Source organism: Salvelinus alpinus, chromosome 21 (genome assembly GCF_045679555.1).
Source record: "Salvelinus alpinus chromosome 21, SLU_Salpinus.1, whole genome shotgun sequence".
Taxonomy (NCBI): domain Eukaryota; kingdom Metazoa; phylum Chordata; class Actinopteri; order Salmoniformes; family Salmonidae; genus Salvelinus; species Salvelinus alpinus.
In genome coordinates, this window is record NC_092106.1 from 7,029,384 (window position 1) to 7,055,275 (window position 25,892).

Genomic DNA, 25,892 nt, shown 5'->3' on the forward strand with positions numbered 1-25,892 from the left:
ATCACTGCATCCAATGGGTACGGATACAGCTTTAGATAAAAAGTTCTACAGTATTCATTAAAATGTGATCAATACATGTGGGTGATCTTGTTCCTGTAGCGTTTGTAAACACCCTGGTAGGTCGATTAACCTTTTCACATGTTAGTTCCAAATATCTCTAATGGTCGCCCCCGGATGAGTTTTTCTATGCGGTTGATGTCAGAATGCACTCACTGTTCCAACATGTGATTTTTATTTCCCAGGACAGTTAAACCACGCTGCCCTCAAGCCTGCTAATGATATATTATCTATGTTTCAACTTGTCAATTTCCAATTATTTTCAAACAAGTTTTATTTTCAAACAGTTTGAAATGAGGTGTGTTCCGCCTCCTCGTTAATTCACATCGAAGTAACCCATTTCACTGTTGTGGACAATTTATGTTTGAGGCTTAAATGAGCCAGACAAACTTCTCTCTTCTATAAGAAGCGAGACCAAGCACTTCACCAGTATGTCCCCCAGATCAAGTATGTAGACATTTGCACATCTCCAGTCAGTAAAGAACTTGCACAAACTTTTTCCGCCCTGGCACATTTTCCGGCTGGCACCCGCATTGCCTTCATTGTTGTTTAACTTACTAATAATAACTTTGAATGTGTGCGTTCCTATCAAAATACAGTAAGTGCCTTATTTGCAAAGATAACTTTTCTTTCATTTTGATTTTGGGACAAATAGAAAAGGTGGCACTGACTCGCACATGGGTTGATATTTCAGGATTGTCTTAATGAAGAGTTTGGTATTCAACTAGCCACGTGCGACATGAACTTGCAGTTACAAGCCTGCTAAAGTTAGCGGCAGGCGGACTAGCAATATCTGCCTTAGTACGGGTGAAGAATGTGAAGCTGGCTAGCTTTATAAAAGCTTGAGTTAGATCTAGCTTGCTTCTTAGTATACCACTCGGGTCACCAAACAAGGGCTGTGAAAAACAGGTATGAAGTATCTGACTTTGCCACAGTGCCAATACAAATACCAAATCACAACACGTCCGGTCATGTGGCCTCACCCTGAAAGAGAGGGGAGACAGACACTGGAACTCTGTGCTTTCCAGGGCCAGGTATCACAGCTACACATACACCCCAGAATGTACAAACAAAGTCAGAGGAAAGTGGCTTTACAACAAATAAAGACTTAATTACAGACTTGCTGACTGACTTCGTGGCGGCTGTTTGGGCAGCACAGTGTCTTCATGATGTCAATAAAAGCCAAAGTTAGACAGAGCACATGCATGTCATGAGCACATGACATCTCCAGCTGGGGGAAGAGTGCTGTTATGTATTCAATCTCTAGTTCTCTTCCTTCAATTGTTCAATCTCCTTCACTCTCTCTCTCTCTCTCTCTCTCATTCCTCCTGCTTTTTTTCTTTTTTGGATAATGAGCAAATAGAGGGAGAGAGACATGGAAGAAGAGAAAGGGGGAAACAAGTTGGATGGAGAAAGTAACAGACTGTCATTCTTATTTTTTCCATTTCCATTAGACTATCACATTTCTAACACACACATTTCTGTCTGCTCATTTCTCATGTGAATAATAGAAATGGAAAGAGATTAGTAGGCGTGGGAGTGACAAAAACTGCAGAGGTCCTCTAGGCCATATCATATGACTGTGGAAAGGGAGGTGTGGTGAAGCGGGCGTGTTTTGTCTCAGCCAATCACAAGCCTCCTCCTGTCTCTGGTTAGCTGTGAGCCTAGGGCTGTGCAGGTAGGCAGGCCGATGTTTTCATTGACCCTTCCTCTGGGAAGACAGTGTTCCTGTTTCTACATGCATCGAAGCCTTGGCCTCCTATTCATCTAGCTGTCCTTACGCTTTATGTAATGATTCTGTGGCCCTCCTGAACTCCTGGTTTATGTTTACAGTGACTCTGGCTGCTGAGTGTGCTGTTGTGGAGTGGTGGTGAACTAAATGACCTATTCGCTATCATAGGGAGAGATCTCATTGCAGATGATGTGTGGGGGTCATGAGGTCTTTTTTTACATTTATTTAATTTTTTATTTCTCCTTTATTTAACAAGTTCTCATTTGCAACTGCAACCTGGCCAAGATAAAGCAAAGCAGTTCGACACATACAACAACACAGAGTTACACATGGAATAAACAAACATACAATCAATAATACAGCAGAAAACTCTATAAACAGCATGTGCAAATGAGGTAGGATACGGGAGGTAAGGCAGTAAATAGGCCATGGTGGCGAAGTAATTACAATATAGCAATTAAACACTGGAATGGTAGGGTGTGCAGAAGATGAATGTGCAAGTAGAGATACTGGGGTGCAAAGGAGCAAGATAAATAAATAAATACAGTATGGGTGTGAGGTAGATTGGATGGGCTATTTACAGATGAGCTATGTACAGGTGCAGTTAGTGAGGGAGGTAAGAGTCTCCAGCTTCAGAGATTTTTGCAGTTCGTTCCAGTCATTTGCAGCAGAGAACTGGAAGGAAAGGCGGCCAAAGGAAGAATTTTCTTTGGGGGCGACCAGTGAGATATACCTGCTGGAGCGTGTGCTACGAGTGGGTGCTGCTATGGTGACCAGTGAGCTGAGATAAGGTGGGGCTTTACCTAGCAGAGACTTGTAGATGACCTGGAGCCAGTGGGTTTGGCGACGAGTATGAAGCGAAGGCCAGCCAACGAGAGCATACAGGTCGCAGTGGTGGGTAGTATATGGGGCTTTCATGACAAAACGGATGGCACTGTGATAGACTGCATCCAATTTGTTGAGTAGAGTGTTGGAGGGTATTTTGTAAATGATATCGCCGAAATTGAGGATCGGTAGGATGGTCAGTTTTACGAGGGTATGTTTGGCAGCATCAGTGAAGGATGCTTTGTTGCGAAATAGGAAGCCGATTTCTAGATTTAATTTTCGATTGGAGATGTTCAATGTGAGTCTGGAAGGAGAGTTTACAGTCTAACCAGACACCTAGGTATTTGTAGTTGTCCACATATTCTAAGTCAGAACCGTCCAGAGTAGTGATGCTGGACTGCCGGGCAGGTGCGGGCAGCGGACGGTTCAAGAGCATGCATTTAGTTTTACTTGCATTTAAGAGCAGTTGGAGGCCACGGAAGGAGAGTTGTATGGCATTGAAGCTCATCTGGAGGTTAGTTAACACAGTGTCCAGAGGTATACAGAATGGTGTCGTCTGCTTAGAGGTGGATCAAAGAATCACCAGCAGCGAGAGTGACATCATTGATGCATACAGAGAAGAGAGTCGGCCCGAGAATTGAACCCTGTGGCACCCCATAGAGACTGCCAGAGGTCCAAACAACAGGCCCTCCGATTTGACATACTGAACTCTATCGAAGAAGTAGTTGGTGAACCAAGCGAGGCAATCATTTGAGAAACCAAGGCTGTTGAGTCTGCCAATAAGAATGTTGTGATTGACAGAGTCGAAAGCCTTAGCCAGGTCGATAAATGCGGCTGCACAGTAATGTCTCTTATCGATGGCGGTTATGATATCGTTTAGGACCTTGAGCGTGGCTGAGGTGCACCCATGACCAGCTCTGAAACCAGATTGCATAGCGGAGAAGGTACGGTGAGATTCGAAATGGTCGGTAATCTGTTTGTTAACTTGGCTTTCAAAGACCTGAGAAAGGCAGGGTAGAATAGATATAGGTCTGTAGCAGTTTGGGTCTAGATTGTCTCCCCCTTTGAAGAGGGGGATGACCGCGGCAGCTTTCCAATCTATGGGAATCTCAGACGATACGAAAGAGAGGTTGAACAGGCTAGTAATAGGGGTTGCAACAATTTCGGCAGATCATTTTAGAAAGAGAGGGTCCAGATTGTCTAGACCGGCTGATTTGTAGGGGTCCAGATTTTGCAGCTCTTTCAGAACATCAGCTATCTGGATTTGAGTGAAGGAGAAGTGCGGGAGGTTTGGGCGAGTTGCTGTGGGGAGCGCAGGGCTGTTGGCCGGGGTAGGGGTACCAAGGTGGAAAGCATGGCCAGCCGTAGAAAAATGCTTTTTGAAATTCTCAATTATTGTGGATTTATCGGTAGTGACAGTGTTTCCTAGCCTCAGTGCAGTGGGCAGCTGGGAGAAGGTGCCCTTATTCTCCATGGACTTTACAGTGTCCCAGAACTTTTTTGAGTTAGTACTACAGGATGCAAATTTCTGTTTGAAAAAACTAGCCTTAGCTTTCCTAACTGCCTGTGTATATTGGTTCCTAACTTCCCTTAAAAGTTGCATATCACGGGGGCTATTCGATGCTAATGCAGAACGCCACAGGATGTTTTTGTGCTGGTCAAGGGCAGACAGGTCTGGAGTGAACCACGGGCTATATCTATTCCTGATTCTAAATTTTTTGAATGGAGCATGCTTATTTAAGATGGTGAGGTAGGCACTTTTAAAGAATAACCAGGCATCCTCTACTGACGGGATGAGGTCAATGTCATTCCAGGATACCCCGGCCAGGTCGATTAGAAAGGCCTGTTTGCTGAAGTGTTTTAGGGAGCGTTTGACAGTGATGAGGGGTGGTCGTTTGACCGCAGACCCATTACGGATGCAGGCAATGAGGCAGTGATCGCTGAGATCTTGGTCGAAAACAGCAGAGGTGTATTTGGAGGGCGAGTTAGTTAGGATGATATCTATGAGGGTGCCCGTGTTTACGGATTTGGGGTTGTACCTGGTAGGTTCATTGATAATTTGTGTGAGATTGAGGGCATCAAACTTAGATTGTAGGATGGCCGGGGTGTTAAGCATGTCCCAGTTAAGGTCACCTAGCAGCACGAGCTCAGAAGATAGATGGGGGGCAATCAATTCACATATGGTGTCCAGGGCACAGCTGGGGGCATAGGGTAGTCTATAGCAAGTGGTAACGGTGAGAGACTTGTTTCTGGAAAGGTGAATTTTTAGAAGTAGAAGCTCGAATTGTTTTGGTACATACCTGGATAGTAGGACAGAACTCTGCAGGCTATCTCTGCAGTAGATACAACGCCGCCCCCTTTGGCAGTTCTATCTTGGCGGAAAATATTATAGTTAGGGATGGAAATTTCAGGGGTTTTGGTGGTTTTCCTAAGCAAGGATTCAGACACGGCTAAGACATCCGGGTTGACAGAATGTGCTAAAGCAGTGAATAAAGCTAACTTAGGGAGTAGGCTTCTAATGTTAACATGCATGAAACCAAGGCTTTTACAGTTACAGAAGTCAACAAATGAGAGCACCCGGGGAGTAGGAGTGGAGCTAGGCACTGCAGGGCCTGGATTAACCTCTACATCACCAGAGGAACAGAGCAGGAGTAGGATAAGGGTACGGCTAAAGGCTATAAGAACTGGCCGTCTAGCACGTTCGGAACAGAGAGTAAAAGGAGCAGGTTTCTGGGCACGATAGCATAGAGTCAAGGCATTATGTACAGACAAAGGTACTCTAGCCTTCAGCTAGAGTATGTTAAACTCATAACTGGCACATGTATTGGATATGAAAAAGGAGGGTTTTTCAACTTATCTCAATAACATCTTGCAAGTATAAAACAAATGTGTTTGTTACTTGCACTGCAGTGCTAATCTATCCCTCGGTGCCCCCCATTTGTTGATTCATTTAACCTGTATTCTGCCAGGTAAGCTGTTGGGGACAAACTCTCCTCTACCGTAACAACCTGGAAGTCATCTTCAGTGATTACTTATGCCACTGATGTCATGCAGGGTGAGGGTGATGTAATGCATTACACAGGCAGTTGCAGTTGTTGGGGACATAAATCTCTCTGGGAGTGGAGGCTCCCCCTCAGGCCTCTCCAGTGAACAAGGCCCAGCTGAGAGCCTGCAGGCTGGAATTAATGTTCGGCTTGTATCCCTGACCACAATGCATGCTATGTATGCTGGGAATGTCTGCAGATCAGACACAGCCTAAGGGGGATACCTAGTCAGTTGTACAACTGACTGCCCTCAACTTAAATGTGTCTTCCGCATTTAACCCGACCCGAGGGACAGAAAAGAGGGAAGAAGAGGGTGAGAGAAAGTGCAATATTAGATTTCCTCATCAGATTCTGGGTTTATTGCCAGTGTAAACAGTTTAACTTGGCGTGAAATTTTGAGAGGGGGAAAAGTTTGAGGGGGAAGGGTTGAGAGAGAGAGAGAGATTTAACAGATTCATTGCCAGTGTACAGAGTGCATCTCAGTGTGGCGTATCATTATGTGCATCACAATGCAGAGAAGGGAAAGGCTCAGAGGGTTTGCTGGAGGTTTTGTCTCATGTAGACTGACAGGGGGAAGATCATTGGATCCGATTTGGTTGATTTCGTCACTGTCTTATTGATTGACGTCAGTCGCATTAGGGTCACGTTAATCATCAACACAACATGCAAGCAGATTCACACACATACAAAGAGACGCGCGCGCACACACACACACACACCGGCGTAATGACACGCATGCACATGAGAGAGCATCTATTGACCTGTGTTTTCTGTCTCCTGCCGATGCCACGGTGTGAGAGAGCTGAGGGCCATCTCATAACAGTCACAATGTCAGGGTGTGTTTGAACTGGCCAGGGCCCGGTTTCCCAAAAGCATCTTAAGGTTAAGGTCATCGTTAGAACCATAGGACGCTATGGTTCTGAGATTTAACTTAGCCTTGAGATGCTTTTGGGAAACCGGGCCCTGGCCTGAGTGGCAGAGCATGACCTTTGCTACCTTCCCTACAAACAGACGAGAGAGAGAGACCAAAAGAGAGACAGAGAGACATGACTGTGTGTATCAGCAAGCCTATATAGAGGACATACACAGATGGTGGTAATATACACTGCTTGTGATTGATTGACTGGTTAATTAATTATTATTCTTGGTCCACCATAGCGGGAAAAGGTTTTCCAGCGTTCGAAGCATTGCTGGCAGGGACTGTGGGAAATGCAGCTGAAACAGTAGTTCCAAGTCAACTCCGTGTTTCTCTAGAGAAGATTGTGTCAGAATGTATTTCTTGCATTTCCAGCCGTCTGCCCTAAGCTCTCTAATGCAACAAATTGACGAGCCACTGTCTGATCCATGACCTTGTTTTAACATCTCCACCGAGGACTCTGCAACCTTTGTGGAATAATGGGAAACTCAAAGACGTTAATGCTCTTTGAAATGAACAACCTTGTTTTGTACGTTTTTATTTTCACAAAATTGATGTTTAAGGGTTTTTCAGGGGAAGGCTGCATATGCCGACCCTCAAAAATACATAACCTATGTTTGGCAGCTACTCCAAGAATACTTTACTAAACATTCTCTGTCAGCACTTTCCACCTCACCAAGCTCAAGTTGGTAAAACAAAATGGGCGGTGGGAGGACACAGTGTGTGACACATTAACTCTATGGAGAAGTTGGGATTGCTGAACAATCCATTTGTTTTGTACAATGCTGTTACTCGCTGTTTATGATCTATGCATAGTCACTTCACCCCTACCTACATGTACAAATTACCTCGACTAACCTGTACCCCGCACATTGACTTGGTACCGGTACCCCCTGTATATAGCCTCATTATTGTTATTTTACTTTGTTACTTTTTATTATTTGGTAAATATTTTCTTAACTCTTCTTGAACTGCACTGTTGGCACTGTTGGTTAAGGGCTTGTAAGTAAGCATTTCACAGTAAGGTCTACACTTGTTGTATTTGGCGCATGTGACAAAGTTTGATTTGTTTTGATCCAGTGTTAAAGGTGGAAAAGCTGGATATATAACATGCTCCATAAGGGCTAAAGAGGACATGTAGGCTTATTTTAATCATGCATTTCATTTTCATTCACCACTTGGTTCTCCTGTGTTAAGGTTGTCCCTAGATGATAATCACTACTGTATCTATCCTGAGGGGGAACCAACAACTTTCGACATGCGTATCATCTAGTTCAGACAAGTCTCCCCTGAGACCATGCCTAGGGAAGTCTCCAACTGCGGCTAATGGAAGTAGATGACGATGGCTCGTGCGTTTTTTGTTGTCTCACAGGGGGCAACATTTTCGTAACGCAAAAGCACCATAAACCTCATTCGAAACTGGCATGGTATTTAATTGGTCATGTTCTTCAACAATGTGCGTTGAGAACACGCAACTATCTACGGTCACAACCAAAATGATTGGCACCTTTGATAAAGATGAACAAAAAATATCTATATTTTCCATGTCATCTGACCAAAGCACCGGTTCCAATCCAAGTGCCAATGCCTTTTAGCAAACTCCAGAAGTTTACATTTGTTGGATGACATGAAAATAGAGCTCTTTGGTCTCTACTGATATTTTGCCTCTACTGGTCCTGGGGCCTTTGTTAAGGTCAACGGCATCATGAACTTTACCCAGTACCAGGACACTTTAGACAAATACCTGGTTGCCTCTGCCAGGAGGCTGAAACTTGGCCTCAAGTGGATCTTCCAGCAAGACAATATCCGCAAGCATACATCAAAATCCACAAAGGAATGGTTCATTGACCACAAAATCTAAATTTTGCAATGGCCATCTCAGTCTCTGTGGTTTGAATTGAAGAGGGCAGTCCTTAAGCTCAGGATTTCAAGGGTCTGGAAAAATTCTGTATGGAGGAATGGTCTAAGATCCCTCCCAATGTGTTCTTCAATCTCATAAATCATTTAAGAAAAATACTCAGTGCCATTATAATAGCTTGGGGAGGGTTCCAAGGTATTGAAAACAGGGGTGCCAATCATTTTGAACCCTATTTTCAAACTGGTTTAAGAGAATTTCATATTATTCCGTACATAAATCCAAGGCTCTCCATTTAGTACATGTTACGTTAGGTATGGTTACATGAGACATCTGGTTACTTAAGGCAAAAACAAAAGGAGGGTGGTTGGCCATACAACGCGAACGTCTAGCAACTCAAAGGTTAAAAGTTCATGGCCAACTTTAGCATTTTAGCTAATTAGCAACTTTTCAACTGCTTAATACTTTTTAGCTACTTTCCAACGACTCAGCATTTTAGCCAACCTATCCCCTAACCTTAACACTTTAACCAAACTCCTAAACTTAACCCTAACCTTAACCCTTAACCCTAACCCCTAGCCTAGCTAATGTTAGCGAATCAGCTAACGTTAGCCACCTAGCCGACTGCATGTATTGCTCAGTTTACTAAACTCCACTAACTCTACACCTCATAATGCAAATTGTTGGAGAGAAGTTTCAAATTAAAATCACACTGTGAGATTGTAATGAGGTTTACGTTATGTTTTGCACTTTGCACAATGCTTTTGCATTACATTTCACCCTCTTTGATTACCATCACTACATTCCTCCATAACTCTGACTTAGAATTTGCAGTTTAAATTACTAATAGGCCTCTTCTTCTGTGTTATTGATTTGAATATGTTTGTAAAGGTGATCTTGTATGGATGCCCTCCTAGTCAGTGGTCAGTAGGCTGGGCAGAAAGATGGGAGAGGGCGGGCGGGGTGAGGGAGTCGGGTTACTGAGTGTAAATGTATCAATTGGGGAGGACCCTGGTTGTATTCACATAGGGTTAAATCAAATCAAATCAAATCAAATCAAATTTTATTAGTCACATACACATGGTTAGCAGATGTTAATGCGAGTGTAGCGAAATGCTTGTGCTTCTAGTTCCGACAATGCAGTAATAACCAACAGTAATCTAACCTAACAATTCCACACTACTACCTTACACACACACACAAGTGTAAAGGGATAAAGAATATGTACATAAAGATATATGAATGAGTGGTGGTACAGAACGGCATGGCAGATGCAGTAGATGGTATAGAGTACGGTATATACATATGAGATGAGTACTGTAGGGTATGTAAACATAAGTGGCATAGTTTAAAGTGGCTAGTGGTACATGTATTGCATAAAGATGGCAAGATGCAGTAGATGATATAGAGTACAGTATATATACATATGAGATGGGTAATGTAGGGTATGTAAACATTGTATTAAGTGGCATTGCTTAAAGTGGCTAGTGGTACATTTTTACATAATTTCCATCAATTCCCATTTTTAAAGTGGCTGGAGTTGGGTCAGTATGTTGGCAGCGGCCGCTAAATGTTAGTGGTGGCTGTTTAACAGTCTGATGGCCTTGAGATAGAAGCTGTTTTTCAGTCTCTCGGTCCCTGCTTTGATGCACCTGTACTGACCTCGCCTTCTGGATGATAGCGGGGTGAACAGGCAGTGGCTTGGGTGGTTGTTGTCCTTGATGATCTTTATGGCCTTCCTGTGACATCGGGTGGTGTAGGTGTCCTGGAGGGCAGGTAGTTTGCCCCTGGTGATGCGTTCTGCAGACCTCACTACCCTCTGGAGAGCCTTACGGTTGTGGGCGGAGCAGTTGCCGTACCAGGCGGTGATACAGCCCGACAGGATGCTCTCGATTGTGCATCTGTAGAAGTTTGTGAGTGCTTTTGGTGACAAGCCGAATTTCTTCAGCCTCCTGAGGTTGAAGAGGCGCTGCTGCGCCTTCTTCACAACGCTGTCTGTGTGGGTGGACCAGTTCAGTTTGTCCGTGATGTGTACACCGAGGAACTTAAAACTTTCCACCTTCTCCACTACTGACCCGTCGATGTGGATAGGGGGGTGCTCCCTCTGCTGTTTCCTGAAGTCCACAATCATCTCCTTTGTTTTGTTGACGTTGAGTATGAGGTTATTTTCCTGACACCACACTCCGAGGGCCCTCACCTCCTCCCTGTAGGCCGTCTCGTCGTTGTTGGTGATCAAGCCTACCACTGTAGTGTCATCCGCAAACTTGATGATTGAGTTGGAGGCGTGCATGGCCACGCAGTCGTGGGTGAACAGGGAGTACAGGAGAGGGCTCAGAACGCACCCTTGTGGGGCCCCAGTGTTGAGGATCAGCGGGGTGGAGATGTTGTTACCTACCCTCACCACCTGGGGGCGGCCCGTCAGGAAGTCCAGGACCCAGTTGCACAGGGCGGGGTCGAGACCCAGGGTCTCGAGCTTGATGACGAGTTTGGAGGGTACTATGGTGTTAAATGCTGAGCTGTAATCGATGAACAGCATTCTCACATGGGTATTCCTCTTGTCCAGATGGGTTAGGGCAGTGTGCAGTGTGGTTGCGATTGCGTCGTCTGTGGACCTATTGGGTCGGTAAGCAAATTGGAGTGGGTCTAGGGTGTCCGGTAGGGTGGAGGTGATATGGTCCTTGACTAGTCTCTCAAAGCACTTCATGATGACGGAAGTGAGTGCTACGGGGCGGTAGTCGTTTAGCTCAGTTACCTTAGCTTTCTTGGGAACAGGAACAATGGTGGCCCTCTTGAAGCATGTGGGAACAGCAGACTGGGATAAGGATTGATTGAATATGTCCGTAAACACACCAGCCAGCTGGTCTGCGCATGCTCTGAGGACGCGGCTGGGAATGCCGTCTGGGCCTGCAGCCTTGCGAGGGTTAACACGTTTAAATGTTTTACTCACCTCGGCTGCAGTGAAGGAGAGCCCGCAGGTTTTGGTAGGGGGCCGTGTCAGTGGCACTGTATTGTCCTCAAAGCGGGCAACAAAGTTGTTTAGCCTGTCTGGGAGCAAGACATCCTGGTCCTCGACGGGGCTGGTTTTCTTTTTGTAATCCGTGATTGACTGTAGACCCTGCCACATACCTCTTGTGTCTGAGCTGTTGAATTTCGACTCGATTTTGTCTCTGTACTGAGACTTAGCCTGTTTGATTGCCTTGCGGAGAGAATAGCTACACTGTTTGTATTCGGTCATGCTTCCGGTCACCTTGCCCTGGTTAAAAGCAGTGGTTCGCGCTTTCAGTTTCACGCGAATGCTGCCGTCAATCCACGGTTTCTGGTTTGGGAATGTTTTTATCGTTGCTGTGGGTACGACATCGTCAATGCACTTCCTAATGAACTCGCTCACCGAATCAGCATATTCGTCAATATTGTTGTTGGACGCGATGCGGAACATATTCCAATCCGCGTGATCGAAGCAGTCTTGAAGCGTGGATTCAGATTGGTCGGACCAGCGTTGAACAGACCTGAGCGCGGGAGCTTGTTGTTTGAGTTTTTGTTTGTAGGCTGGAATCAACAAAATGGAGTCGTGGTCAGCTTTTCCGAAAGGGGGGCGGGGGAGGGCCTTATAAGCGTCGCGGAAATTAGTATAACAATGGTCTAGTGTTTTTCCAGCCCTGGTAGCACAATCGATATGCTGATAGAATTTAGGGAGTTTTGTTTTTAGATTAGCCTTGTTAAAATCCCCAGCTACGATGAATGCAGCCTCAGGGTGTGTGGTTTCCAGTTTACAAAGAGTCAGATAAAGTTCGTTCAGGGCCATCGATGTGTCTGCTTGGGGGGGAATGTATACGGCTGTGATTATGATTGACGAGAATTCCCTTGGTAGATAATGCGGTCGACATTTGATTGTGAGGAGTTCTAGATCAGGTGAACAGAACGACTTGAGTTCTTGTGTGTTGTTATGATGATCACACCACTTCTCGTTAATCATAAGGCATACCCCCCCGCCCCTCTTCTTACCGGAAAGATGTTTGTTTCTGTCGGCGCGATGCATGAAGAAACCAGCTGGCTGCACCGACTCCGTTAGCGTCCCTTGAGTTAGCCATGTTTCCGTGAAGCAGAGCACGTTGCAATCCCTGATGTCTCTCTGGAATGCTACCCGTGCTCGGATTTCATCAACCTTATTGTCAAGAGACTGGACATTGGCGAGTAGTATGCTAGGGAGTGGAGCGCGATGTGCCCGTCTCCGAAGCCTGACCACGAGACCGCCACGTTTTCCCCTTTTTCGGCGTCGCACAGGGTCGCCGGCTGGGATCAGATCCATTGTATTGTGTGGAAGGCAAAACACTGGATCCGTTTCGGGAAAGTCATATTCCTGGTAGGAACGATGATGAGTTGACGTTAATCGTATGTTCAGTAGTTCCTCCCGACTGTATGTAATGAAACCTAAGATTACCCGGGGTACCGATGTAAGAAATAACACGTAAAAAAACAAAATACTGCATATTTTCCAAGGAACACGAAGCGAGGCAGCCATCTCTTTTCGGCGCCGGAAGTTCAAGAGATCAGACAGGGTTTAGGGACGTACCTTACACCTATGTGCTGGGAGAATACCAGGGTAATGTGGGAATGGACTACGGGACAGCCCCCGCCCAGTCAGATAGAAATGACTAGCCCTGGCTTCCACCCGCAACCAACCTTGTTGTTTTTTTACTAATATAAATTAGTTTGCATAGGATGTATGGTATTCATAATTTAAATTACCTAAATTATATCAATATCGAGTTCAATGAAACATCATCAAATGCATAATTTTTATGTAATAATATCAAGTTCAACAACGACATAAAGTAACAAAGTTCCTTGAAGTTTATGGGCCAGCAGCATACCACTGCTGTCTTGCCTTTGACGCTAAGCAGGGTTGGTCCTGGTCAATTCCTGGATGGGAGACCAGATGGTGTTTGTATGGTCCCCAAGAAATATCCCAATGCCCCAGGGCAGTGATTGGGGACATTGCTCTGTGAAGGGTGTTTCAGATGGGACGTTAAACAGGTTCCAGACTCTTTGTGGTCACTAAAGATCCCATGGTACTTATTGTAAGAGTAGAGGTGTTAACCCTGGTGTCCTGGCTAAATTCCCAATCTGGCTCTCATACCATCATCCCCAGTTTTCAATTGGCTCATGCCTCTCTCCTGTAAGTATTCCCCAGGTTGTTGCTGTAAAAGAGAATGTGTTCTCAGTCAACTTACCAGGTGAAATATAAAGTTCTTATTTGTCAATAAAAAAAGTTATGTTTGAGGAATTTGCTTCAGGGTGTCCCTGGCAGAACACTCACTATTATATGGGAAGATGTTTTAACATATACTGAACAAAAACATAAACACAACATGTAAACTTTTTCCATTAAAAAAAAGAAGCTTATTTCTCTCAAATGTTGTGCACAAATTTGTTTGCATCCCTGTTAGTGAGCATTTCTCCTTTGCCATGATAATCCATCCACCTGACAGGTGTGGCATATCAAGAAGCTAATTAAACAGCATGATCATTACACAGGTGCACCTTATGCTGGGGAAAATAAAAGGAAGCTGAAAATGTCCTAGATCTTCCATGGCCTGTATACTCACCAGACATGTCACCCATTGAGTATGTATGGGATGCTCTGAATCGACGTGTACGACAGCATGTTCCAGTTCCCGCCCGGAATCCAGCAACTTTGCACAGCCATTGAAGAGGAGTGGGGCAACATTCCACAGGCCACAATCAAGCCTATGTAAACACCTTACTCTGCTCATCTTAATCGGCGTAAGGTCAAAATGGAAGTAAGCATACGCAGATGAAAAAAAATCACCTGGTTTTCTAAGAAATCTTTCAAATTATGAGGACGTAATCGCCTTAATCGGCGGTCCAGCTGTGTATTTGATCTGCACATCTGCTAGTACCAGCCGAGCGAGCCTCTCTCTTTAGCGCGAGTGAAATGAGTTCTGAACAACTGAATGTATGTGTCTTAGAAGTCGTTTTCCCATACAAATTTGCTTACCAAAAAATAACACGGTCGCTGTGGTAGATCGTTTATTTTGATTGCCAATTTTCGGCATTTATCAGAGTGGTTTCAGGTCGTCTTCTTGCAAAGCATGTAAACGTTTTAATCAAACAGCCCATCCAATCTACCTCACCCCCATACTGTATTTATTTATTTATCTTGCTCCTTTGCACCCCAGTATCTCTACTTGCACATTCATCTTCTCCACATTCTACCATTCCAGTGTTTAATTGCTATATTGTAATTACTTCGCCACCGTGGCCTATTTATTGCCTTACCTCCCTTATCCTACCTCATTTGCACATGCTGTTTATAGATTTTTCTACTGTATTATTGATTGTATGTTTGTTCATTCCATGTGTAACTCTGTGTTGTTGTATATGTCGAACTGCTTTGCTCTATCTTGGCCAGGTCGCAGTTGCAAATGAGAACTTGTTCTCAACTAGCCTACCTGGTTAAATAAAGGTGAAATAAAATAAATAAATAAAATATTAATCTGATTACCGGTATACACAATAATCGCATTATCGTGTGCATGTAAACGTACTCTATGATGGACAACAATATTCAATGCTTGTCACTGATTTTCAAGCAGGGTTAGGTCAGGACTGAGACTGCTAGACCGTTCAGGGACACTCAACACCTCTTGGAAAGCCATCCTGGGGTCTTTGGGATTAATAAAACTCAGCTGTAGGGTTCGGTTTTCAGAAGACTATGGCAGGTTTTCCTCTACCTTTTAACCTGTCCTTTGCTCCTTTAATATTCATTTTGATCCTAACATCCCAGCTCCTGCCGGTTACAAGCACACCCAGAACATGATGCTGCCACCACAATACTCATCTTATTCAAGGCACGGTATCCACTTTTCCCCCGGTGTTTATTTAGCAAGCGTGCTAACACATCGTTCCGGACACAAACAAAAACTCTTACAAACAGTGCCTTCAGAAAGTATTCACAGCTCTTGACTTTTTCCACATTTTGTTGTGTTACGAAGTGGGATTAAAATGGATTTAATTGTCATTTCTTTGTCAACGATCTACACAGAATACTCTGTAATGTCAAAGTGGAAGAAAAATCCAAACAGTTGTAAAGAAATCCAAAAATCGAAAACACTAATATATCTTGATTTGATAAGTATTCAACCCCCATGAGTCAATACGTGTTAGAATCACTTTTGGCAGCGATTACAGCTGTGAGTCTTTCTGGGTAAGTCTCTAAGAGCTTTCCACACCTGGATTGTGCAGCATTTGGCCATTATTATTTTCTCTTTTTACTCTGTTAATTTGGTTGTTGATCATTGCTAGACAACCATTTTCAGGTCTTGCCATAATGCCATAGATTTTTAAGCAGATTTAAGTCAAAACTGTAACTCGGCCACTGTCTTCTTTGTAAGCAACTCCAGCGTGGCTTTGGGTTTTAGGTTATTGTCCTGCTGAAAGGTGATTTCATCTCCCTGTGTCCTCACCTGGGATTTGAACTCATAACCTCTTGGTTCACAGCATTCCAATTTTCCTGCTACACCACCATGTCTGTATCAATGACTGATTTGACCTGTACGTCTGTTCCTACACTTTGCACTTCAAAGTAAATCTCAGCTCTGTTAAAAATACACTGAAGAAAACTAGTAAAATGAAAGTCCTGAGCAAGTCCTAAAAAAGGTCCTGAGTGATGTCCTGGGAACGTACAGGGAACTAGACAAAGGTCCCACAGAGAACATTCCCTTTGGACAAAATGGGAACGTCGCTGAATGTCCTCAGGACATCCCCTGTTTGCTGGGATGCTATATTGCATGGAAATGAGACTATTGCTTAGTCTGATCAACTGTAGGCTACAGACAACAGCAGCTGCATAGTCTAGCCTACTATGCTCCCTGTCCCTCTGGCCAGGGTAAACAAAGTGGCAATGTTGTGAATTTATAGCCCATTTGTTTGTGAGAAACTGTGAATGGGATAACATTTGGTTTATATTCAAATTTGGGCGTACTAGGTTACCTAGAATTGTTCAGTCCATAATGATTAACTGGAATGACTCAATAAACACAATAGCTGACAGACTGTGAGTTCATTTTTTATTAGGCCTACAGTTGCATAGGGCAGGACTACAGGATGCAAACCTGCATAAAGCAAGCTCAGCCCTGTGAGTCGTATTGTCCAATCATGTTGCTTTCTCTGTGTCTGTGTTTATGAAACCCCCAAAGTCCTTCTCTAACATATAATTCACATGATCAAGTACTAGTTTGCTGCCGTTTAACAGGGCTTTCATCCAGGAGTTTTTTAAAACCATGTGGGCTGATGAGAAAAACTCTGGTCCCATAGCCCATATTAAACCTTTTTACAACAGATGAATCATGTCATACCATCAGTGGAGGCTGGTGACTTGAAAAATTGAGGAGGATGGGAGACCCACGGAACACACGGAGACCACCAAGTGTGTTTCAAAAATCATCCAAGACTAATTCCTTAAACCTAAAGCATTTAATAAAGACATTTATAGTACAATATTATGGGGGATGGGAATGAGAGGGCTACTTATACCATGTTGGGAAGGGATCACAGCAGTGATTGAATGAGGGTATGAGGCATGAGTTGAGGTGTTCAGAGGCTTGACCAGTGCTGGACAGGATTTTACTGGGAAGACAAAAAACAATAAGACAACACACTACACAGTTAGACAAAAGAGCTAAGAATGAGTTAGTCCAAGCAAGGAGTAAAATCCTTGATGTGTTTGTGTATGTGACTGACTCTACATACAGTAATGAGAGAAAATTGATAAGGGTACTCACAGTGCTTGGAAAGGAAACATCCAATGTGCCAGTGGATGAGCGGGCACATGAGGCGTGGCTTCAGTTCATGTCAGGAGAGAGTTGACAATGGTTGAGGAGTCATCACCTCCTAATCAGGGAACATGAAGGGACTTAGCTGTAAATACAAATAGCAGATACATTCCATTAGAGCGGCGCCATCGTAGGTTTGGACAACGAGTTTCTCTAAGAGCTTAAACTCAGACATCTCAGAATTCACAAAGTTAAACACAGACTGCGCATCTCGCCCACTTGACACATCAAAGCAGCTCAAGAAACATTCCTGAATAAAGCCCTGATCATCCACATACCTGACGATAACTGACAACTGCATGCAGACTGGTGGCACCAGAGGTTCCAGAGTGGTGGGGCAATTTAAACCTCCTAGGGCCTGGAGTTGTTCCTTATATGTTAACCTAACTAGGAAAACTCTGGACCCTATAAGGTATGACAGTGATTAATCAGTTGTAAAAAGGTTTTATGTGGGCTATGATGGGACCAGTTTTCCTAATCAAGTAACATGGTTTAAAATAACTCCTGGCACTGGGGGGGATGAACCCTTTCAAACTGTAGCTACCTTACATTTGTTGACATAAATTATATTTAGATTAGATTAGGAGGGGGATTTCCTCTACCCAGACAAAGAGATAACAACTGATAGACAATGGAACTCACAGGGCTGAGCTTGCTTTATGCATGTTTGCATCATGCAGGCCTATGCAACTGTAGGCCTTGTAAAAAAAATGACTCACATCTGCTATCACTATTATGTTGATTCATTATTTCAAGTTAATAATTTTGGATTCAAAACGTATAGGCAGCCTAGCCAGCCCAATTTTGAATATAATCTAAATTTGATCACGTTCACATTTTCTCCTGACGCACAACTGGACTATAAATACATAACGTTACCAATTAGTTTACCCTGACCAGATGGACAGGGCACATAGGCTGTATGCAGCTGCTCTTAATAGTAGTCTACAGTTGATCAGACAGAAAAATGGTCTCGTTTTCATCCCATACAGCATGTCAGATCTCTGATGTTTAGGTGTGGCCTAGGCTGCTGCAACATTTATGTCATGAGTTTTTGCTTGTGTCTGTCCGGAGTGATTATGTATCACCTTTGTCAAATAAATACTGGAGGAAAGTGCAAAGCCTACTTGAGCGCACGTGAAAAAATGTGCTGTGTCAACCTCTTTAATCTAACTTTTAATGGATGACGCGACGGAAGCTATCAACTCATTCTGAATTGTTTTCGACATCCCAGAAAAGATGTTCAGCATGTAAAGAATCTTAATGTGCAATTACAGGCGGCTTGATGAAAGGCTCTCTGTTAACCAGCTATACTTTTGATACCAGGTGGTGTTGAACGCCCTCACCTTTTCAGCCTTCTTCATGAAACTGATCTCAGGCAGAGGTCGACCCTCGCTTTTAATTCACACCTTTTTCATTTGCCCCAGAGAATGAAAGAGGTTCTTCAACAAAAAGTCCACAACATTTTCGGCAGTGTTGGGACATTCTACCATTCTGGTGGAGAAAAATGCACAATGACGCTGGTAGCTAGCTAGCTACTGAAGTTAGCAAGGCAAATTTAAATAAATTGCACTAACGATACAAAAATAAAGTTCTAAAACCAAGAAAACAATGTATAATATACCTCCTCCGTCTCCTGTAATTTAAAAAAACTAATTTGAATTGAATAATTTCCAAAAATACTCAACTATCACTCTTAATCTCTTCCAACAATGTCACCAGGTTTCTCAACACATACAACCCCCATAATGCTCTGTGGCACAATCCCAATACAACACACAATGTTCATTCTCTGATCCTACATCTATGATTGGATGAACAACATGTCAGTTCATACCGCAAAAGCTTTGATTGGTTGGAGGACGTCCTCCGGAAGTGGTCATAATTACCATGCATGTCTATGAAAGGGGGTGAGGTCTACCGGCCATCTAGGTTTTGTATTGAAGTCAATGTAACTAGAGGAGGATGGACCATGGTGCTAGCCCAGACAGTGCTGTTGAAGTTACTGTCGACCTTCATTGCAAAACAGTGTATTTTAACCAATTATTTGGTGACGTGAATATTTTTTGTATAGTTTTACCTATAGAATTATAACTTTAAGGTTTCACAGTAGGATGGTCCTTTCCTCCCTCGAAAAAAAGTATAATTTAATAAATTTTTCGATTATTATTAATATATAATTTGTACCAATTTTGTGATTACGATCTTGTCTCATCCTTGCAACTCTCCAACAGGCTCGGGAGAGGCGAAGGTCACGTCATGGACCCCCCGCCAAACCACGCTTCTTAACACCTGCTTGCTTAACCCGGAAGCCAGCTGCACCAATGTGTTGTAGGAAACACCATTCAACTGACGACTGAAGTCAGCTTTCAGGCGCCCGGCCTGCCACAAAGAATCACAAGAGCGCGAAGAGCCAAGTAAAGCCCCCCTCCCAGCCAAACCTTCCCCTAACCCAGACGACGCTGGGCCAATTGTGCACCGCCCTATGGGACTCCCGGTCACGGCCAGTTGTGACACAGCCTGGGATCAAACCCCAGGCTGTAGTGAAGCCGCAACACTGCGTTACAGTGCCTTAGACCGCTGCGGCCCTAGGGATATTGATATTGATATTGATCATTTAAAAAAATTATATAAAATAAATTGAATTATTTATATCACAAACTGTATTATCGATATCAAAAATTTGAATTTTTGTAAATAATTTTTTATTATCAATATTAAAAATGTGCTTCTCTATTGAATCCTATGGGGAATTATTTATATAAAAATACCATTATTGATACCACTAGCAATAAACTGAAATTGTTCTCCTGGTTCTCACGTTCTCACATTCCTGCCCATCAGTCAGTGGCATTCTCCTGTAATGATGACTCATGATTGGTAAGAAGTTCCATCCTAACCATGAATCAGCGGTTTTGAGAGAGATGACCCTAGCATTGAATTATGAGCATCTGATGAAGTTGCTCAGGAAATACATTTTAGTGTAGCCCCCATTAGACAAATAAAACGTTCTAATGCTGTGATCAAATATTTTGGGTATCAGTGTATTACAGTGTATTTTGCATATCACTAGGAGTACTCCTGTATCTCTGAATCTGCCTAAATCCTCATAGTATGGCGGATGAAATTCTTCCAGTGTAACAGTGACTCAGCATATTGGTCAACAGCCTCTATTCATGCTCTCTCTCTCTCTCTCTCTCTCTATCTTCCCATCTCTCTTTTGACACACACTCTCTCTACTCTTTCTCTCTCTTTTCATTCTGACATTGACAGTATTTTTTCGTGTGGAATAAAGCTAAGAGCGGGGAGAAAAGGAGTAAAAAAGAATGACGTTTGTCAAAAAATGATTGTTCTCTGTTACGATCTTATTAACCTGAGGCAATTCTAGGCTACCGTACAAGATTGGTAAAATTACAAACTCATCTTCTTCTGTGCTGGCTGACTTTTTTAGAGGACATCCCTCCCCCTTTTTCTCCCTCCTACCTATTTTGTTATTGTACTTTTTACTCATGGTGCCACCGCCAACAGTAACTTCCTCTAGCTTTACAGTCAGTAAAGCCTCTTTGTTTTTATGCCTTCGTCTACTGCAGGCTAGCACCTGGACAGGAAAGGGGCATGGGTTGCTTCCAGACTGGAGGACTAAAAACAGAGGATTGTGTTTCTCACCTACCTCCTTCCTTCTGCTCTGCCAGCCTTTTCCCATACCACCTGAGACCCCAGTCCATTGTGTCAGCCCCATTTTCAGTGGTCACACGACAGGCCTATCTCCTTCCCTGACCAGACTGTTTTGGTTCTGCCAACAATACCACATGCATAACATTACTGCTCATATTTAGACTGGAGATTAAGTCACATTGTACTGTGTGCCAAAGTAACACAACATGAACTCAAGGAAGTCTCAAGGAGCTTGGCTGTGGTCTTTTGCTTTGCAAATAGTTCTCAAATGGCCAAAGCAAGTAAGCTCAAGAGATACAAAGACAGTCATACTCCTTGTCTTATGTCAGAGAGTTTTTTTTAACCTTTATTTAACTAGGCTAGTCAGTTAAGATCAAATTCTTATTTACAATGACGGCCTAGGAACAGTGGGTTAAACTGCCTTGTTCAGGTGCAGAACGACAGCATTTTTACCTTGTCAGCTCTGGGATTTGATCTTGCAAACATTTTGGTTACTAGGCCAACGTTAACCACTAGGCTACCTGCCTCCCCTCAATGCTTTTGTCCAATAGCAGTGAGTTAGACAGGAGGAAGGTGAGTGTGTGTATGCGTGAGTGTGTGTACACGTCTGTGATATTGATCAGACTGAGACAGATAGATCCCCCCCCCATGGGAGAGAATGACCTAAATGATGCCTCAGAATAGAAACCACTTCACCTTATTATCTGAACACAAAACCTGTCACCATGGAAACTACTAACAGCCAGGACCTTAAAGGACAAGGATGTTATGTTTTCCATAGGACCAAGATATCTATATAAGGTTAAAGGGATACTTTAGGATTTTGACAATGAAGCCCTTGATCTACCTTCCCAGAGTCAGATGAATTCGTGGATACCATTGTTATGTCTCTGCGTGCAGTTCAAAGGAAGTTGCTAACTAGCGTTAGCGCAATGAGTGGAAGTCTATGGTAACTGCTGTTGCTGACCAAGCAAATCCAAAATCCAAAAGCCGTTTATGTTCCGTTAGCCTCTATAAGATTGAGCAATTCAAGATTTCTGCGTGTGTATATGTCCACACAGGATGTGTGAGCTTTTCAGTGACAGTTGGTGACATGTAAGGCAATGTGTCAAATCAAATCAAATCAAATCAAATTTTATTAGTCACATACACATGGTTAGCAGATGTTAATGCGAGTGTAGCGAAATGCTTGTGCTTCTAGTTCCGACAATGCAGTAATAACCAACAAGTAATCTAACCTAACAATTCCACAACTACTACCTTATACACACACACAAGTGTAAAGGGATAAAGAATATGTACATAAAGATATATGAATGAGTGGTGGTACAGAACGGCATGGCAAGATGCAGTAGATGGTATAGAGTACGGTATATACATATGAGATGAGTACTGTAGGGTATGTAAACATAAAGTGGCATAGTTTAAAGTGGCTAGTGGTACATGTATTACATAAAGATGGCAAGATGCAGTAGATGATATAGAGTACAGTATATACATATGAGATGGGTAATGTAGGGTATGTAAACATTATATTAAGTGGCATTGTTTAAAGTGGCTAGTGGTACATTTTTACATAATTTCCATCAATTCCCATTTTTAAAGTGGCTGGAGTTGAGTCAGTATGTTGGCAGCGGCCGCTAAATGTTAGTGGTGGCTGTTTAACAGTCTGATGGCCTTGAGATAGAAGCTGTTTTTCAGTCTCTCGGTCCCTGCTTTGATGCACCTGTACTGACCTCGCCTTCTGGATGATAGCGGGGTGAACAGGCAGTGGCTTGGGTGGTTGTTGTCCTTGATGATCTTTATGGCCTTCCTGTGACATCGGGTGGTGTAGGTGTCCTGGAGGGCAGGTAGTTTGCCCCCGGTGATGCGTTCTGCAGACCTCACTACCCTCTGGAGAGCCTTACGGTTGTGGGCGGAGCAGTTGCCGTACCAGGCGGTGATACAGCCCGACAGGATGCTCTCGATTGTGCATCTGTAGAAGTTTGTGAGTGCTTTTGGTGACAAGCCGAATTTCTTCAGCCTCCTGAGGTTGAAGAGGCGCTGCTGCGCCTTCTTCACAACGCTGTCTGTGTGGGTGGACCAATTCAGTTTGTCCGTGATGTGTACACCGAGGAACTTAAAACTTTCCACCTTCTCCACTACTGACCCGTCGATGTGGATAGGGGGGTGCTCCCTCTGCTGTTTCCTGAAGTCCACAATCATTTCCTTTGTTTTGTTGACGTTGAGTGTGAGGTTATTTTCCTGACACCACACTCCGAGGGCCCTCACCTCCTCCCTGTAGGCCGTCTCGTCGTTGTTGGTAATCAAGCCTACCACTGTAGTGTCATCCGCAAACTTGATGATTGAGTTGGAGGCGTGCATGGCCACGCAGTCGTGGGTGAACAGGGAGTACAGGAGAGGGCTCAGAACGCACCCTTGTGGGGCCCCAGTGTTGAGGATCAGCGGGGTGGAGATGTTGTTACCTACCCTCACCACCTGGGGGCGGCCCGTCAGGAAGTCCAGGACCCAGTTGCACAGGGCGGGGTCGAGACCCAGGGTCTCGAGCTTGATGACGAGTTTGGAGGGTACTATGGTGTTAAATGCTGAGCTGTAGTGTGTGTGTATGCATGTGCAGCATGATAATTGTTAATATGGTAGGCGCGCTCATGTATGTGTGTATGATTGTGTGTCTCAGGGGGAGGGCGGTGTGTATGTGTCTGTGTGTGCGAGCGTGTGCATGTGCAGCGTGCGGGGAGGCCAGTGTTGACACAGAGGCGTCAGGGTCAGTGAGGTCGTCTGCATGCAGTTGTGATACGCGCAGGGGGGGGGACGCACAGTGGGTTTGTGTACAGACGCTCCATCCCCGAGTGTGTTTTCATTAGAGGCGCCCTGCTTCACAAAACTCTCACAGCACTTACTCTTCACGCTGCTCTGGCTATCCAACGCACCTCTCTCGCAGAGTCTCACAGAGGAATGCACAATTTCACAGGGACACCACGATTCTTCGAAACATCACTCACCCAGTTGGGGGGTGCAACAAAGACAAAGCCTGAGATAACACAAGCCAGGGCGGAGAGGAGAGCCTCCTACTGCTCTCTCATGGCTGAATTGAAGTTTCTAACTGTTAAAAGGTGCCTTTCCCACCAATGTGTATCCTTGAGAGGTGGGTTCAAAGAGGGCTCTGATTATTTTCTCAGTATAAGCTAACCTGGAGAATAGTGGCACCCCGACAGAGACTGCCTACTATCAGAGACGGTGCACCGTTCTCCCTGACATTGAGATTCTGTCACTTTTTTTACGAATCCAAAAGCATGCCTTTGAAAAGACTATGTGGGGAGATCGGGTCAGGTCTCTCTCTCTCTTTCTCTCTGTATCAGGGATGAGGGAGGGAGAGGGAAGGATAGCACAGATGTAATTTTCAGGGAGGTGCTCTTTTTGAAAGACTGTGATTGGTTATATTCTGCCCCACATTTTCATTGAATATAGGTAGAGAATATGGTGACTCACAGAGTCAATGGTTCAATATGTCCAGATGCCTCCATCTTCCCTCTAACACACAGATCTACTCTGCTTTGGACTCATATCACTTTAATGATGTACTGTACTGTATCTATACCTTGCACTCTCAGCTCCAACCACTTCCTACTGCTTCAAGTCCCCAAGACACGTCTCTGAACTATGGGGGACCCAAGCCTTCATGCTCCCTTGCTCCTCACCCATGGAATGCTCTCCCTGACCATCTGAGAGCTGCTCTATCACTCTGAACTTTTAAAACTGGCCTTATAAGAGTCTAAGTCATTGGGGGAGGGGGTTTCTAAGCTTACATATATATTTTTTTAATATTGTCATACCATGGATCATTTAGCTATTTGATTTTGAATTTTAGGACCCCTTTAGGTATCCCCCAAAAAATTACAAATAAATGATTTGATTAAATATTGAAACTATGAAATAACACATATGGAATCATGTAGTAACCAAAAAAGTGTTCAACAAATCACAATATATTTTATATTTCAGATTCTTCAAAGTAGCCAACCTTTGTCTTGATGACAGCTTTGCACACTCTTGGCATTCTCAACCAGCTTCACCTGGAATGCTTTTACAACAGTCTGTAAAAACTTTCCACATATGCTTGAGCACTTGTTGGCTGCTTTTCCTTCACTCTGCGGTCCAACTCATCCCAAGCCATCTCAATTGGGTTGAGGTCAGGTGATTGTCGAGGCCAGGTCATCTGATGAAGCACTCCAGCACTCTCCTTCTTGGTCAAAAAGCCCTTACACAGCCTGGAGGTGTGTTGGGTCATTGTCCTGTTGAAAAACAAATGACAGTCCCACTAAGCGCAAACCAGATGGGATGGTGTATCGCTGCAGGATGCTGTGGTAGCCATGCTGGTTAAGTGTGCCTTGAATTTGAAATAAATCACAGACAGCGTCACCAGCAAAGCACCCCCACACCATCACACCTCCTCCATGCTTCATGGTGGGAACCACACATGCAGAGATCATCCGTTCACCTACGCTGCGTCTCACAAAGACACGGCTGTTGGATCCAATAATCACAAATTTGGACTCATCGGACCGAAGGACAGATTTCCACCAGTCTAATGTCCATTGCTTATGTTTCTTGGCCCAATCAAGTCTGTTCTTCTTATTGGTGTCCTTTAGTAGTGGTTTCTTTGCAGCAATTCGACTATGAAGGCCTGAATCACGCAGTCTCCTCTGAAAAGTTGATGTTGAGATCTGTCTGTTACTTGAACTCTGTGAAGCATTTATGTGGGCTGCAATTTCTGAGGCTGGTAACTAAGCAGAGGTAACGCTGGGTCTTCCTTTCCTGTGGCCGTCCTCATGAGAGCCAGTTTCATCATGGTCCTTGATGGTTTTTGCGACTGCAGTTGAAGAAACTTTCAAAGTTCTTGAAATTTTCCGTATTGACTGACCTTCACGTCTTA

At 44.0% G+C, this 25,892-nt stretch overlaps 1 long non-coding RNA gene across 1 annotated transcript; it reads right to left on the reverse strand.

The window, feature by feature from the left end:
* Positions 1 to 16,502: 16,502 nt before the first annotated feature.
* Positions 16,503 to 18,778, reverse strand: LOC139547711 (uncharacterized). Its single transcript, XR_011669590.1, has 3 exons — positions 18,631 to 18,778; positions 17,234 to 17,369; positions 16,503 to 17,078 (listed from the first exon to the last, which is right to left on the reverse strand). It is a non-coding gene; the product is annotated as an uncharacterized lncRNA (long non-coding RNA).
* Between the last annotated feature and the right edge of the window lie 7,114 nt (positions 18,779 to 25,892).